Raw genomic sequence first — 18,311 nt, forward strand, 5'->3', positions numbered from 1 at the left:
CACTAATGAATTATTTAGTGCAAGTTATTTCAAATTTCGCGGGTTTGCGTTTGTAACTTCTATTGGATCAATACCGCTCAGCGCAGGCTTTGAGCCAGCTTACTATAGGAGTAAGAATAGTTGTGAATTGGCGAGAATGTAGAATTCGCGCCGTTTACACAAACTTAACTTTAGAAATGAATCATATGCTAGAGTTTAGAAGCATAATTTCAGCAACTAATTTCGCGTCACATGCATACAGCATGTGTTAAAATGTGATTTTTGAAATAACAAAGCATCAAGGATGAAGTTTTATTGAGCCTGAAAAATTAAGCCTTTTAGCGTAGCCTGGCTTAATCTCTGCCGAAGGTTAGCGACTAACCTCAGTTTCATTTCTGCATAATAATGCGGTGACGTTGTGTCATGAGGAAACCGTAGACCCTGTCTGGCGGTTAAATAAGACACCTCCTCAAGAAGTTCAGGACGTTTGTTATACACAGCTTTACTTTAACGCGGCTTGTGCACGAACAAAATGATCTGGAGTTTCAACTCACATGTTCGTAGATAATTGTATTTTGTACGGTTCTTCTTCGGCCACGCACACAACATAAAAGAAATAGCTACGTCTCTTAGTTCGTCCGAGGAAATTTCAAATACATTTTATTGAACTAAAAGTGCTCAAATCGCTTTAATTTGCGAAAAATCACGTTTGGAACGACAATGTTAGTTGTAAACAAATGATTATCGGTTGCATTTGGGAGGGCAATGCTTGCGCGTATATTAATTTGTAACGTTGTTGCACTTGAAAAAATATTATTGGAGGAAGCAGAAGAGTAAACAAGTCGCAAACAGTAAAAATTGGATAAGCGAAGTGAAGAGAAATTTTAATGAATTTTTTACAAGTGTTTGTTATTTATTTAGAGACTGTATTACAATCTCTTTTGAAGGAAAATGCGCAAACAATTGCAAATTTTAAAACAACTTTAGCTATCCACTTCAAGCCTTAGTGAAACTGATTATTTGGCCGCTTTTCCAGCAATTTGCAATGAAACTTTCTGGTAGGATCAGGAAAATCCGCTTGCACCTGGAATTATTTCATAATATTTAGTCTTTCCGCAGAAGGGGCTGTGATTGGACAGGGTGGTAATAGTGTTTTCACACTCGGGCTGTGTTCTCTTCTCTTATCATAGCCTTCTCCTTGACTTCGCTCGACCGATAACGTTATTCGTGCCTAATGCCAACTCTATTCTTACTGCAAACAATATATTCATAGGTTATTCGGCTTTTGTTAGAAGAACTTTATGTTTGGACAATCTTCCGAATCCGTTAACACTGACTTCACATCACTGACTAGAACTTGCCCCATTTAAACCGAATTTTATGGCGCTTTCTTGACCTCCCATTTGTCAAACTAGTCCTCCCACTTTTCTCCATCCGCAAAATGCATTGTTTTACATAGTTAAACCGAAGGGAGGGACACACTGACTGCCAACAAGGTCTTCCATAATTTACTCGTCAATTTAGCACTCGAATAGATTTTTATCGAGCGCATATCCCACTGTTTTACAGTATTTTACGGCAATCATAAACCTCAAGTCTAACCATACTTTATGGCCTCTTACACCACGCGCTAAATCTTCCATATTTACCAAAATATTAATTAAATATGGGCCCCAACGAAACGTGAAGCCCAATTTTTGTTGTTCCACACTATACCAACATGTCTATAAATTGCAGAAAATTTTGAGCGTGCAAACAAACTTTCTTTGCACAGTATATTCAGAGTTTGATTTAGCGAAGTGCTGTGGTGAAACTATTCAAGTGGAAGCAATGTGGAAATTTGTTTAGTGGTGAAAACATATTTGGATTTTATTTGCAAAAATTAACTTTAAAACTTTAAAATAATTTCAAGAGCTGACAGAAAGTCCGCCATGCATAAGAAAAACGTCTTGGAAATTTAGGACTTAAGTGAGAAGTTATGTTGCCACAGCTAATGTCTTAAAAACCCCGCAATAATAAAAATCTCGCAGCGCTGATTTTCCTAAATCATGTACCACGAAGAGCAAGAAGTTGGAGTCAGCGGCTTGTCATCAAGTGGTTAATTTGCAGGACCTAACTCAAACGAACTGTTGGGAAACTAATGCTTTGAATGAAGGTTGGTTTAAAGCCTCCAGCTACAAAATATTAGCATAAGTTTAAAATAGTGTTTTCGCTCAACATAATATTTGATTCGCATTTCCCATCATTTAAGCTAATTTGAACGTATTTGCGTTGGTTATTTTAACGTTTTTGGTTTTATCAATGCCGCGATCTGACGTTAATATTAACTTTCTTTTTGTTTTGCGTTACCTTCGTCGAAAAATTGGATTTTATGGAAAAACAGCAATTTCACAAGTTTTCGCTTTTCAGGCACGCATATTTTCCCTAAGATTGTATACCGTGTGTGGAATAAGTACACAATGGTAATTTAAATAATAACGTACGTGATTTTTTACAACTTATTTTCCTCCGCATAACTTGCGCTTTCGCGTTTTTGCATATTGTGGACAGGCGCCCATCACCATGCTAAAAGCTTTCTATTAATTATTGTAATAACTTCTTTCGAGATAATGAATTGGGTAATCGCTTTATTAACGTAATTAGCTACGTAAGCACAGTTCCCATTATGTTACATCATTTGGTAAAAAGAGCAGTAAGTGGTTCCATTATTATGAAATATCGGAAAGTAATAAAGGCATTAGTGGGTAAAATTAATACGAAAAGAGCCGTTTATGTGAAACTAATAGTACACTTCCCTTCATTTTTCTTTTTCAAAGTTATTCTATCCCCAGTTTTTCGGATACGCCCATTAGCAACAAAAGCAATTTTTTAGTCGCTATGTAAACAGTCCCACTGTGCATTATGTTTATAGAGAAAATAATTATGGATTTAGCTACAAGCTAAATTTATCGTGATTCATGGAGTAAATGAGGTTCTAGCCACGTTTCACATTATCGTTTTATCGTGATATATAACGTACTTAAATCATCCTCATCATTTAGTGGTAACTTTGAATTGCAAATTGCACTTTTTTCATTTTAGGAAGCGACAGCTATAAATTCATCTAACGATAACCTAAAAATACTTCACGTTAATCGCCGGATCTCGAGTAACACAATCGGCCACTAAGTTATTATTATAATGCGGGGCTATAAGTGCAATTTTTCTGATGTTAAATGGCTCAAATTAAAAGCTACATAAATAGCTCAAATGTAATTTTATTAAAACGGAAACGTTTAAAATAAGCTCCTGCCGTTTATTAAAACTGTTTTATTAACTACTCTAATTTTATTTAAGCTCCAGGGACACGAATAGCTATGCAAAATATTTTTAATTTGGATGCGTCCTAACATTGCTTCTAGATAAAACTACCGGTGCGAGGCATAAAGTTTGCTACAAGAATAAATTATCTCTCTCGTCGGCGATTTTTTGCTATAGACGCAATCTGATCTTATAACTTTCGCTTTAGTATAATTAATGAAATCTTTCACATTTAAGCTTCCCGTAATTAATTAAAATATATACAGATTTATGAGCCACTAAAGTAAAAATTCTAGCTAGGAGTTATGAAACATAATATCCAAGACGGGGTGAAATATCTATTGCCTATAAATAGCAAGTGAAGAAATCGATACTCGCAAAAATTCCGCACTAAGAAACTTCAAGATAAACATAAAGATAAACATTGTTCCAGATGGATTAAGTGCTCTAATGAAAACTGTTCTAGCAACAGCAAACATTTTGATCAGTGATAAATTTTAATTGGTGTAATTTCGTTAGGCCTCAGATTGATGATCTAAAATCCACGCCAGGAATCGTAATAACTTGCAAGTTTTGACCAAACCTTCTATTATCTTCAGTAGTTTAATAAAGAAACGGTTTAGTGAGATTTTTCACGAAAGCATGGACTTGTGTTGCGCCAAGTTTTAATAGTTCCGCCTCTGTTACAAATGGCTTTTCTAATAAGAGATGTATAGCAGTTAAGTGACACTAGTGACCTCTATGATGGTTATTGGTTGGGTTTCTTCCGCGTTGAGTCTATCCATTCGCACATCTCGCCTAAGGATGTAGACAACTTCCTCGTTTATCAGTTCATTTTAGCATCGGATGTACAGAAATATGTACTTCGCATGATATATTTCAGCTATAATGTTTCGACTATCGCCGGGAAAATTCATGAAAAGCATCCACTGAAAAATCTAATGTGCAACTCTTGTTTCCTCGCCCAAGTGCATGAAATTTTTCAAGATAATATGAATGTAGAAACGTGGTAAAACCTTTTTGCACATTATAATTATTGTGCACCCCGACAACGAGAACATATTACAATAGCGCAACTTGCTTTTAGCTAAATACTAAATAGTTTATCTTAATACAGCGACGTCTATCAAGACATTGTGAGTCTTGTAAAGTTGCATCTAAGATAACCCCAACGGAAGCAAAAACAATTACACGGCTTAAACGCGTTATGCATTTAAAATACATGCTAAAATGTTTAATCCCTTCAGTGAATATAATCCTCAATTCCTATCTTTGCCAGAATTTCCAGAGACTACGTCCTATTCCTATAAATATGCAAACTCTGCCAATCTTTAAATGATATTCCACTCTTTTCCAAAATTGCGCCTGAAATATTCATCAACATATTCTGCCAAACTATCTGAATCAGTCTAGGACTGACTTTCCCACTTTACTGCGTGCTAAACACTTTATGTCTATTTAAATATAAAAAGCAAATTACACGAGTCACATGACACGGCTTCGATCGCACCGTCCCTAACTTTGGTAATTCAACCGATTCTGAAACTCTAATAATAACGAAGTTACCTATTCAGCGACACTAGATTATTGTCACCCTGTATAAAGCAAAGTTTACGCGCTGAATCACGACCTAAATACTACATCATAACATGTGTTCTGTCATAATTTATAAAGTTAATAGCTTTCACGTCTAAACTTCATCAATAGACGGTTTTTTAAGACAAAGTTCGATTGTTTCTCGTTACCGATATCGTTGCATTCTTGGCATTTTTTAAGAATCAATATGAAATGCTGATATGCCAGTCTATTTCTCGTGCATTTGATGCAGCAACTTTTTCAAACTAGCGACATATCTACATTCCAACAGACGCTTGTCATTTTCAATATTTTGAAACAGCGAAATTATGCTACGCCACTGTTTATTTCAGAAGCTTGAATTAAAGTTTAAGTAGCTGTCAAACGAGTTTTGATGAGCAATATTACAAAGAAACGAATAAAAAATGCTTTTATTTTCGTCTTTTACGATTCATCAAATATTAGTGACACAAAAAGAATTTTTACAAAAATATTTCGAATACAACAGCATAATGAGCTTTTTATTCCGATTTTAATAACATTCTTGTTTATTGGTTCGTAGTGTACGAACTACGGCCCAATTGCCATTCTGCTCAGCTGTTTATTGTTAAGTATCATTAATTCTGGTCGGGTAATTGTTCTGGGAAAAAGAAATGACATTTAATTTGGAGCGCTTTCAATTTTAATAATTATTTGATAAATCTACAATAAAATTTTAATTTAGACGACAAGATAACAGCTGCGATTTGTCAACTTTATAGAGAACAATACCGAAACGCTGAATTATTCAAACAAAGTGATCAAAAGGAGTTTGCCCTGAAATGGGATACTCCGCAAATACACCAAGATGACTGTAAGAAAACTTTTTGAATATTTTTTGCCCTCCCACATGTCATGTAAATGCTTTCGTTAAATTCAAAATAGCCTTTTTTCGGCAGCGATTAGTTCGACTTTAATCCCTCCTTGACCCTAACCCAGCAAAAAAGATCAACGCATTATGACGGAAAACGCGTTCGTTTTTTCCATTCACGTGACGGCGAAAAAATATGCCGAATGTGTGTTTTAACGTTCCGTCGGCACAGTGGAGACCTTATTTTTTATATTCAGTATTCATTCATGGCATAAATCAGATCAGTCTATATTGCTGCTATAAGAATGCGGCTTATTCTTTAATTCGGACGTCCCTGGAAATCAATAAGGATGAGGAATGGGGTCTTAGTTTTTGTACTCTTCTGAACGAACTGAGCAATTAGATTCAGGTCCTAGTCAAAATCAGACAGAATGTCGCAAAGGAGTAATTTTCATATCGAATACGCCGCAAATTTGTTAATTTAAACTTAAATTAAGGTCGACTGTGAGCTACATTGTTAATGAGATTTTAATAATTAGGTACACTAGCCAAATAAAGCGTCGCAAAAAGCAAACTTTGACAAAAAATAAAGCGGGGACTTTGGAAATTATTCTTAAAGTTCGATTATTGTGTTGGGGAACCGTTGAAATTGTACTAAAAAGACAAGAGAGCCGAGTTATCACTTTTCCTTTTCTTTGAATTTAGAATGAAATATAAAGAGCTTTTCATTTAATGAATCTGAGTTCTTTATGGATTTATCCGAGCTGGATCCAGTTCATTAATTTGTTTGTTGGGCTAGAACAACTACCAAAATAGGCACTTCTTTATCAAGAATTATTATTTCCGTAATTTAATAACGAAGACTTTTAGAAATGATACTGCATTGTTTACATTGGGGCATTATTAAGCGCAACAATTTATCAACTTTACAAAGGTCTTGATTAATCAAATTTATGCAATTATCTGTAGATTACCTGGAGAGCTGACTTTGGGCATAATTGTGCCTTTTTGTTCGAAAGTTTTTAATGACTTTGGCATCATGTCTGCTGATACAAAATCCGGAGGTTGTTTCTAAGTTTGTTGAAAGGTGATCTTGCAACATTGTAGTTTGCAGATATTCTACTTTGACGAAGAACGCGCCTTTGAGCTCGAGGGAGCAATAGAGAACATTTAAAATTCAAAACTTTAACTGGCGATACCGGGCGAAGTATACATTGCTTGTGGCTCTCCGGGTTGATTAGTTGAAATCCGGGACAAGTTGATTTCATAGTCCCTCGTGCACTGTCGAATTAGCAGTAACCAGAGTTTTAGTATTTTGCAAAATTTAATTACGGCCAATTCTCTACTAATCATTTTAGGTTTCTCATACAAGCCACTTTCAAAACAACAACTTCTTTCTCAACTTTTATTTTATATTAAAATTGCACTCATTTTCTCCACGCAAATCACTTTATCAACAAGACAAGCTTTAATGAGGTCGCTGATTTGATTTATTTTCCTGCCTGTTTTATCTCCTTCATTCCAGGTATTTGTAACTGAACTCACACACCTTACTTCCAGATAAAGTGGTGAAAGTTGAAAAGTTGAGAAGATTGTATCTCAGAGCAGAACTTTAGGAATCACTACTGAGAATAGCTCGCAAATCAAAATTTGTAACTCTTATCATACAATATCATAAATTCTTCAAAACCCGTTCTCGTGTTGCCGTAAACCGGCTTTCAGCGCTATTCAAGTAACTCATAACCTGTTTCAGGGCGTGAATCTCTTTAAACTGCTAGAGTTGCCTTCTGTGAATTGTAATTCTGATATTATTTTTAACGACCTCACCCTCAATAAGTCGCGATTAGGGTAAAAGATAAAAGCAATATGCAATGAGCATTCGTAGTTAATAAATAATCTGCGAATTGTATGAAACTAGAATATAGATCTTAGATTTACAACTCTAAATTGCTTTCAGCTCTAGTAGAATATGAGCCGTACAAAGCGAAACTATCGTATTGAAAACATATCTCGGAAATCTCTCGTGATCACGTGATTTGTGGCTAGTGGAAATGGAAACTTGGACGTATAATCACGTGAAAAAACTTTGATTCAGGATGTTAGTTACATTATAACTTTTATCTTGTAGTTCGTCCAACTCTTTAATATTTCTAAGTTATTGTCTTAGTAAGGGTGTGGTAAAAAGTACAATTCTCTATTGAGAGTAGTCGAGTTTAAAGTTGTTATAAATAAAAAAACTGTATTTGCACTTGCAGTTACTAACGAGGTCTGGTACCGAAAAGAAAAACTAACGACAATTAGACCGTCAGGTCACGTATTTCTCGTTCTAGAGGAATTAAAAGTCCTCGGTCAATAACCTAGTTCTTGGTTCAAAACCGTGAAACAAGAAAAGTATTGTAATATTAGTTGAGTGAATGGTAGTCTCGTGATTGTCGTGACAATTTCGAGGATGTGATAGCTTCGAAACACGAGCAATTAATTCGCACAAATAACACATCCAGAACGTTGAGCGTACGCGTACGAATACGATATTCGTTAAGGGATAAAATATCCGGTACGCGTAAAGCTAACAATGGCTTTATCAAGCCGAAATGCCATGAATCTCCGAACTAAAGTAGTAGAGAAGGAAATGGACGAATGCGAATAACGACGACTATTCTTGATTTGAATGCGATACGGATTTTCAAGAGCAATTCTATAATTTCCGATTAAATTAAACTGTCTTTAAAAACTTTCTAATGGGGGCATCAAAATTCAAATTAAGATTAGACGACTTGCAAAAAATTTATTAAGTTATCGAAATAATTAAAAACATTTTGCCTTGCTGAACTAGCCAAACTGTGCTGCAGATGTTTTCTATTTTCCCCCCAGAGACATCGGGTAACTGTTATTATTGTTATTTTTGGAAGTGCTTTAAAATAACGTAACTATTATTAACCCAAACTTGTGTTCTCCTGCTCCATAAGGAAGCCCACTTAATGCCATTGACCTATATACTAGGAATTATCTGAAAAAACCGAGATAATTGCATAATAAACCATAACTTTCGGCGTGGTCTCAATGCAATTAACAGGCTACCTTCGCTTGGGGATTAAAAAAATATAGCACCTCTGGGATTATTTTACTGCAATAATAATCAATTTAAACAGGCGTGAAATAAAAATTAAAGGACGAAATTGGGCAGCGCTTTAATTGGTCCATTTCTATTCCGCGCAATTAAGAGTAACGTATTTTACAGTAAGACGAATTAATTGCTTTTCAACATGTCATTTGACTGAGGCATTTATTTTTTCCATTAGTGCCGCAATTAGATTTGTTCACCCATCAAAAACTGGCAAAAATGAAAACAATAATATTTAACTTTGTAACAAAACCTTGCAGTTGACTTTTGAAACTATACTCGAAGTTAACGAAAGTAAACATTATGTTATGATTTCCAAAGATGGGAATTTAATTTTAACGCAGAGACAACATTTTTTATAAACGTGAAACATGCATTTTAAGTGCTTCTCTCTTTTGTTTCTCGCGAATCTGGTTCTACATTGTGAAGACCAGAAAAGTGGGTCTCTTGACCAATTTTGCATCGTCTGCAGCTTGTGCAACAACTGCGGGCGCTAATGCTTTCATATTTTTATTTAAAAGCAGCGCTCAGGCTTTTTAATTTTAAAAATTAAGATTTGTGGTGAGCGTTGCAAACAAAATGAGTTTTATTTTGGTGTTAAGTTGGCAAATCAAACTCTCTTTGACAGAAATCCAGGTCTTATTCCGGTGTGATTTAAAAACATCAGCGTGCCGCCGCCGGCCTAAATGAGCAATTTTTGTGTGCAGTAATTCAAACGAAGCAACTTATCCATTCTCCTTTTTCCCTGGAAAAGTTTGCTAAAAGAAAACGCGCACCTTCTGGTATTGAGGGTGCTTTTCAAGTAGTCACATAGAAGTTTTACGAGAGTAAGTTATTATTATGAGACAGCATCAAAAGAGTTTTATATCTTCGAAATCTCAAAGTATTTATGGCGGTTCCGCTTAATTAAATTGAAGTGCACTTCGGGACTCGACCAGTCACCTAATTACGTTTTTACTGATATTTTGATATCACAAACCTGGCACAACAAAGATTTTAATTTTGGGGTTGTTCTTAATGATCCCGGGTTTAATAAAGCGTCATGGAATAAAATTAGCAGATGCGTTTCCGAATTGTAAGGGTACAGCTCCGGGCCATGCAGCGTTATCCGGATGTCAACTTCAAAGTACTGTAAACCACTTCTCCCTAATGTTACCACCCGCAGTGCTACAAAGCTAGCTCTTGTATTCGCATATCTAGCAGTCACGACCTCCCGTTCGGAACTAAACAAAGACGCCCCATCAAGCTGCAAATTAGTCTGATCTGATTAACGCGAAAGTAAAACTACCCACACAACCGCCTTTTCTGTTTACCTTCGAACCCTCAACTCCACATATTTATTGAGGCAATTAGCCCTAATTCGTTCATTCCTTTATCACACTTATATTCAAGCTTTCTCAACTGTCTAATTATTATCATTTCCGGTGCGAACAGACGCCACAACTAACACAATTTGATGTGAAAGACGGGACGAACATAAAACTACTCCGACAGGAGAAAGTGAACGGAAATGTTAAAAGTTTTTGACAAGTTGCTTATTACTGTGATTAATTTATTTGTCTTGTGGTCTCACCGCAAATATTGTTATTTAATTTTACATCCGCTGAGACCCCTAAATAAATATTTTGCGTTGCCGTAAAGAGATTTTCATTTATTTACTCAAAAATAGCAAAATGGGGGGAAATAAGAAAGCTTGTTTTTTAATTTATCAGACTGGGGCTTCAAATTAAGTTAAAATTTAATCCTACTAACACATTTAAAACTTTTAACAATGTTTAACACGGAGAGAAAACATGCATCAATCGATAATTATTTTAAGCGTTAAATTTAACAGAGGAACAAAAATTAGCTTCATTTATTTTATTAATAACTCGGAGATAATTAAGCACGCAAATTATAAATACAGCAGCGGCTCGCCTTTATGGATTGTACGGTGTGTTGGTCTTTTATTACTTTTCTCAGATTTGATTTTATGCACATCGTAACAAAGTACATGTTAAAGCTCAAATAATACGTCTCATTTTGAGGCATTTTTGCGAAAATTGGTAAAACTCTTTAAGGGTGACAGAAGGGTCACATCCTGAAGCTTCTTAGTTTATTGCTTCGAAAGTTCCTAACACAATTTAGTGTCGCATATTAAATTATGCCATCACTTTTTTCGACGTTTGATTAAGACGAATATTTTTTGTTTTTGTGGAGACATTTGTTAATGCGTAACCATCGCCATAAATTACTAAGAGTGACTGTGTGAATTTCATTTATTTTATCTTACTTTCAACCCCAATTCGAGAACATGGATCAATTCCAACATTTAAGCCCACAAATCCCCATCATTGGATATAAATTGCAATTTTTTTCACTTTCAGTTTCGCTGAACCACAGAGGAATAATTCGAAACAACTTTTTGCAGCCAAATATGTAACAAATTAGTTCGGTTGGGCCGTTTGACAACAAAGTTTTGTTAGTTTACGGTAGGCTGTTTTGTATGTTTGAAATCTGAGGTTCACTTTGAGAATTTCGTTTTCAATCAGAACATAACATCCCTTTAGCTGCAATAACAATCACCTTGTTGTTTTCTCTGAGCGAACTAAGCGTAGTGTTGCAGGTGTATATGTGCAAAATTAATTAGCCTCAGCCTTCTATTGGTGTAATTTCACGAGATAATAAAGGATTTGATTCAAATATTCATGCTGGAGAATATGCATTTTGCACTCAAACTCTCGACTCATAACAATTAAAAAGCTATTTCCGTTACTTTACCGAATTTAGTTGCATTGAGCGCAGTTAATATTGTTCTAACTGTTTCTAACTATTTGTAACGATAAAACAAGCTTTCATATTTTTACTCAAACAGCTGTCATTTGATTAACTTAGAGCAAACCGGGCCAAAGTGTGGCATATGTGCACTAAGTGTTTCATTAACTTTACGTTTCTTTCTTAATTGCTTTACAATTTCAAAGCTTTATATATCACGTGGAGAACGTTTCTTGTGGTGTCAACTGCATCAAAAATTAACGAAGTGCAGCATCAAAATTAAAAGCCCCATTTTCACATTTTGTGTGGGGACTGACACTATATGAGAACTGAAACTGTTTTAGCAAGACTTTGAAATAAGATAAAAAGGTCCTGTTCGAAACCTTTTCGTGCATTTAAGTGCGAATTGTTCGAAGTGCAGGATGTGTTATCCAATCTAGCGTTAGATAAAATAGTGTTTGAAAAAGTGGAGTACAAAACACGTATAGATTTCCACGACGCCTCCACCATTTTTGCGTTTATATGAAAATTGCTATAGGTTGGTGTTGTTTAGGATGAATGCAGTCCGGTTTAATAAAATAACAACTAACAGATTTTGTAAACTTTTGTTAAATATTATCCCGGCGCATCCACCATTTTTGAATAATGGGTTTTAGAGTAATAACGGTCGTGTTTATGGATGTTGTCAGTGTGCGGTTTTTTGGGGTGCAGTGCAAGCCAAGCGTCAAATTTTTGACGTCATAAGTTTTCCTGTTAATTGATTAACGCTGAAAGGGGAGCGCACACGTCGAGCGGTAATATAGGCTGTCAGATACGGGCACATAAAAAAATATATTGCGGAGATTGAGTTGTGTACAAGCTATTGAACGTGATATTTCAATACAAAATCATCCGGATAATTCCGGGTTGACCGCAGTTTCAGATCTTGAAGCCGATACAGAATTGTCGAGATGAAATAATTTATCAAGCAGATAGGCAGTCTCCAAGCTTGGATTATTTTAAAATGAATATTACATTTTTGCTGTTTGTAATATTGAAATTTCTTCGAAGTTTATTATTCAGGAGATTTCGATTTAGGCGAGTACAATCTTAGAAAGTAATTGCGAATTACGGACGGTTATCTATTGGGTAAATGTGTGCTTTCGATTTTGCATCGCTGCAATATTTATCTTTGTTCAAATATTTAAACAGTTTGAGAAGAATGTTTTTCTTTCAAATAGACGTAAATATTTTATCAATGGTATAGCAGAGGAATCGAAAGACAAAGAAAAACCCACTTGCCATCAGATGGTTTGGTCATGTTAAGGGAATAAGTAATTTACGAGAACCAGAATTTATGGGCGTTTCAGAATATGGAAAGAGCGTAAAATAAAAAGAGTTCGTGAAACAGGTTTAGTTCTTTTATTCATATTTTTATGCCGATTTTGTTTCATTGATTTTTTCGTAAAAACTGCTATGACAGGACAAGAAGGTGGTTTTCGAGTTGAAACCTTTGATAAGATATGTTAGTTTATCCCAAGGGCCTCGTCCTAACTTTAGTCTCGGGATCAATTTCCGAACTGCTGAAAATGGCATATCAATTGACAATAGTGAACAGCGTCGCAGATTCACACAGCTTCAAACAAAGAAATACGATTTTAAACTTCCACCGATGGGCAGACCTCTCCGTGCCCATTTCTCCTCGTTGTCTCTGTTGCCACAAACAGACGTGTGTGAACCACGTTATAATATGCGGAAAGTGAACAAAATAAATCTGTTTCGGCAGTCCTGAAAAGAATTATCTACTGTAAAGTCTCTGCATTCATTTTGAGCCATCAACCCAGATAAATCTGCGAAGGAAGTAATACATAAAAAAGTCAAATTTTGCCAAACCCGGAGAAAATGTGTTCGCATGTAATAGTCAACGCCAAGTCCCGTGCGGAATCATAAGATGGTATTTTCGGTAGAATACATTAGCGACAGCACATCCACCTTAGACGGGGCACTGAATTCGAATTAAGCGGCGCCATATTGCATTAATCAGTTTCCGGCCTAAGGCACATACATTTGTATAAGTTAACGGGCACAGTCTACTGCATAATTATTCAATAATAACACGTAATTTTAGAACAGCATTGGCTATATTTGAATATTACGCCCATTTTCGAATAAATTTCATCCACATCTCCAAATTCTAGTCCAGCTTCTAAATTTCAAAAATAAATAGGACAATCTCCATAAACAACAAACTCGTCAATTCCAATTTTAAACTGGACGAAAACTGTCATAATTCACATCAAAATTAGTAAAATAAAAACCATCAGTAATTCATTAATTTGCGCCCAACTGAAATAATTAAACCAAATGTCAGGTTTTTTCAACGTTATCTATATATTCTATATAGTTTTAGTGATATTCATCAGACGCCTCATAATTTTATTTTAAACTATAATTTTTTTATTATTTACAGTTACGGCAAAATATTAAACTGATGACAACACAATCCATAAACAACAAACTTCTTACCGTATTATAATTTCAAAGGTACGCCGGTAACAGTTTACACCCTCTGTTATTACAATTATAAAACGTAAGCAAGAATTAATTAAGTCAACGCTGCTGTAAACACTTGTGACAATTCGAAAATTTTTAGCAATTGCTGAAACTTAAAATATTTTTATGTTTGTCAAACGGTATGCTTAGTTGCATCTGCTACCCGTTATATTGTAACACATACTGAGTATCTTTTCATTTTTGTTTTGTCTACAGCAAAATGTTTGTAGAAAACTATTTTTGGTGCACTTATTGAAAATTATTATTATAACTTGATTTTCCCGGCGCATCCACCAATTTTCTTCTTAAGCAAATTGGTGTAAAAACGTGAGTGAACATATGAAACTAACCGAAATTAATATATAAAGCACCCATTTCTGGATGAATGGCTTGAGTAAATATCGCGTTTCGTGCGTTCTGTTGAATGGATTATTTTTCTGGTGGTATTTATATTCTAAACGAGCTCAAACGAACTCCCGTCTGGCAGTTTTAGCTAGCACTTATTTAGCAGCAATTTTTGCACGTGTTAAAGCTCCAGTGTTGGATCTTAATTTAATCAATTAAACGTGCCACGATTTACCATCATTACCGGCAAGGTCCGCTTGATGTGTGCTTCCGGTGCGGCAATAAATCGCGCGGTTGCAGGTGCGGAATGGTCTTCAATAGCCGGATTGAAAATTTTCAACTTACCTAAAGTCACTTGCTGGGCGTGTTCAGAGTCCCTCAGAGGCCGTCGAGCACAAAAATCACAAATCTAACACTTCGAGCGAATTCGCTAAAAACCCTACATCCCCAAAGTTGGCGCACACGTTTTCAAAGTGGACGCGAGCGGCGCGACGCTACTAAGACGAAATTCCGACTGATATCTCGAGTGAACCGCTCTTCTGGAGGCTGGACACCAGGGGGCGCTTGCGCGATCTACGCCTAAATAGGAAACCCTGAACAGCCGGCCACTGAAAATTGCCACCTAGTTTTTTGTTTTTGACACTAAATGCCAATTTTTACTCAGCCACAGCCACAATACGTCGCCCTGCAGTAACTAGCTTTAATCGCTTTCGATTCAATTATTTCTAAAATACACCAGAGGCGCGCTCGAATTTGCGCGATACTTCATTATGCGACGATTTCCACGTTTAAATATACCTCTGGAGCTAACGTTTAATCATATCCATTATTTATCAATTGACAGCTGAAACTACAGGGGAGGGCGAGAACGCGGCCAACAAGCGCACGAAACCGCCACCTAGGTCACAATAAACTGTTTCTTGCCCAAAATTAATCGTTAAGAAATTGTTTACTTTTTAAGTACAATTAAATTTATTCCGGCGCATCCACCATTTCACGTTAATTTCGAACGGTATTATAACATGACACAAGAGGGCACGAAACCGCCACCTAGGTCACAACACAATTGCTTTTGTTAAAAATCAATTTTTATAATTAACAGTCGTAGCTAAGAAATTTATTAATTGTAATAAATTATTTGGGTAATTGCTATCCCGGCGCATCCACCATTTTTGGACAGTGTCTTTTTGTTAGTTTTATCTACGTATTTCGTTTAATTGATTACCTGATTTCGCGTTTAATTTAATTTCTAGCAGCATCTCTCGCTTAGTTCCTATCTGTAATTATCATCAAGCACAGGTTTCTGAATCTAAAATTAGTCAGTGTTAAATTATGGGTAAACATCGTCACTATGTGTTTTGGGGTTTATTCAAAATAAAAGCTTTGTCGTTTTGTGTACAATTACTCTAAAAAGCGAGGCGTAAACTCATGAAATATTTTTCTTCATATCTGGTACAAGTTTCTTTCTGTATATAATTTCAGAGCTGTCATTTTGCCATGAGCTTGTTTTACTTCCATTAGGATAAATCCGCGGTTCGTTCAAAAAAATTACACCGCCGGAAAATTGATAGCTCAGATTTGTTCGTTTATTTTCTTTAAAAAAAACTGCTTTCACTACTGCAATATTGTCGTTTCCTATTGAAAGGCAGTCGTAGTTTTTTCATCAATAATCGAACAAGGGTTTTACGAAAACATGTTTGTGTTCTTAATTAACGAAAATGTAAAAATGTTTTTCAGGCAAAGAATATAAAGCCTTGAACCAGATTTACTAGTCATGGTGTTTAATACAACAAAGAAATTAACTGCTGTAAACCGCAACGCAGCGCAAACCATTAATTAATTTTTTGACTCTGAAAAAACTTAAGAAAATTCCATACGCTTTTTCGATTAAAGTGTAATTTTATTAGATGCTCATAAAAAATGTAAGGAAAAGTAAACTTCAACTGAAACTGTTGCTAACAGGAAAACAGCAAAAAGTTTGAGATTGATTGGTTCAGTTTTATAAATTACAAACTTTGAATAACTGCTGACAGGTCATGTTACAGATTATTTTGATGTCGCACAAATGAAAGTTTCTTGAGGAGTTGGTGACTAAGGCTTTGGAAGTTCGTAATGTACTCAACGAGCCTATTAATCTTAAAAATCTCTTGTTTAAATTTTTAAAATTGGTGAATTTGGGTAATTTTTTCAAATTCCTCGAAATGGCTATGTTTTGATTTGAATAGTTAACGAAGGCGGGAATAAAAAATGCGGGTTGGCCGTAAATATCGGTGGTTAATCACTTAGGTGGATGTAATTTTTGAATCGCTGTTGGTCACGCTAGCGAGTTGCATCTGTATCGCAGCCGAAGCTAACTGTCGTATTTACGTTCAAATAAAAGTTATTAAGGCAATAAAGAATAAAGTGGAATGTTACGACTTCGGTGTTACTCTTTTAACAACCAACAAAACGACGATTAAACTCCTGGAAATCGGAGAAAATTTACTCTTCGTATCGAAGAAAAGTGTGAAAGGTTAATACAACAATGTTCGTCAAAATTAATAACGTTGCGAGTTCCTGCGAGAGAAAGAGAGAGAAAACAACAAGCGACCAACAACTAATAACAAACAGGCCGCAACTAGGGATGTCTAGAGCACAAACTGTCTCAACGGAAGCGAGCAACTTACATTAAACAGTCAGTCCCGAGAGCCGGCAATTTTTCCGATATTTTTCTAATATTTAAATTTGATTGTTTCGGCGCGAGGTGAGGGAATCGAGCAACGGCGTTGCTAGGTAAGCATTGATAAATCGCAAGTGAGTGGTTGGTTTGGTGAGTGGTGTGCTGAAAAATGGAAAATAAACCGAAAAAAAGTAAATTATGGCACAGAATTAAGTGCAGGAATTCGGTCTCACCCTCGGTTGCGCCATTCCCGAGTGATAATTTGAGACAGTTTGCCATGCAGTTAAAACGCCGTCACCGCATAATGCTTTACATGAATAAAATTGTTAAGAAAAAGAAATCTGAAGAACGGAGCGTTAAAGTAGCACCGTTACACCACATCGCTTCCGCTGATAATAATATTCTCGAGTTTTGTCGGAATTGTCCCTCTACAGCGATGTCGCGATTCCAAGAGAAAGATATTTTAAAAAAAGTCGATGCGAAAGGACTCGAGCACAACTATCCTGTTTTACTTAACAACATCATGGCGGAAGCTAGAGAAGAATTCTTGAAAGTAACACAACAGTCGGGAGTAGAAATGAAATTAAAGACAGTAAAGAAACAATTCCGAATTGAACCGTACAAACATTTAGGGAGAACGAAAAACTATTCGATTTTTCTCCAAAGACGGAAGGAATTAAGAAGTAAGTTTATATTGCACCACCCTTTAATTAGAAGAATTCTAAACGAGTGTGTAACGAAACTTCCATACGAACTCTTTAATTTGCACTCGTCGCTGAAATGTCAACTCGATACGAGCGACTTTCAAAAACACATCTTTGATTACGCTAATGATGCCGCTCAGCGACTGCAAGAATTTTACCGGAAGATTGTTGTCTTAGTGGAACACGAGAAAGTGAACACACAACGTGCCAGAAGTTATTTGGGAGCTTGCACGGGATTGCTATCAGTTAATATAAGCAGAACGATAGCTCATACCTTGTTACATGTTGTAAGTTTTACGGGCTCTAAAGAACATATACCATATTTGAAGCTAAATATAACGTTCAAAGATCGTTTAATACTCCAACCAACGGCTGACGATATCATCGAGATTTATAATAAGTTCCTCCGGAAAATCATCGACAGCGCCAGACAATTCTACGTTTTGGAAAAATACAAGATTAAAGGGTTCGACAACAAACAAATACATTTGT

The 18,311-nt window shown here is 35.8% G+C and overlaps 1 protein-coding gene across 2 annotated transcripts in view; it reads right to left on the minus strand.

Moving 5' to 3' along the window:
- Window positions 1-14,986, minus strand: part of LOC103314654 (uncharacterized) — an 87,118-nt gene extending 72,132 nt beyond the window's left edge. The window contains exon 1 of one of the 2 annotated variants that reach the window (XM_008201157.3): window positions 14,802-14,986. The gene's annotated coding sequence lies outside the window, so the exon portion shown is untranslated. Of the gene's footprint in view, window positions 1-533; window positions 631-14,801 lie in introns of those variants that run through there. The other variant, XM_064359366.1, reaches the window with a different exon arrangement.
- Between the last annotated feature and the right edge of the window lie 3,325 nt (window positions 14,987-18,311).

The sequence above is a fragment of the Tribolium castaneum genome, chromosome 10 (genome assembly GCF_031307605.1).
Source record: "Tribolium castaneum strain GA2 chromosome 10, icTriCast1.1, whole genome shotgun sequence".
NCBI classification, from domain to species: domain Eukaryota; kingdom Metazoa; phylum Arthropoda; class Insecta; order Coleoptera; family Tenebrionidae; genus Tribolium; species Tribolium castaneum.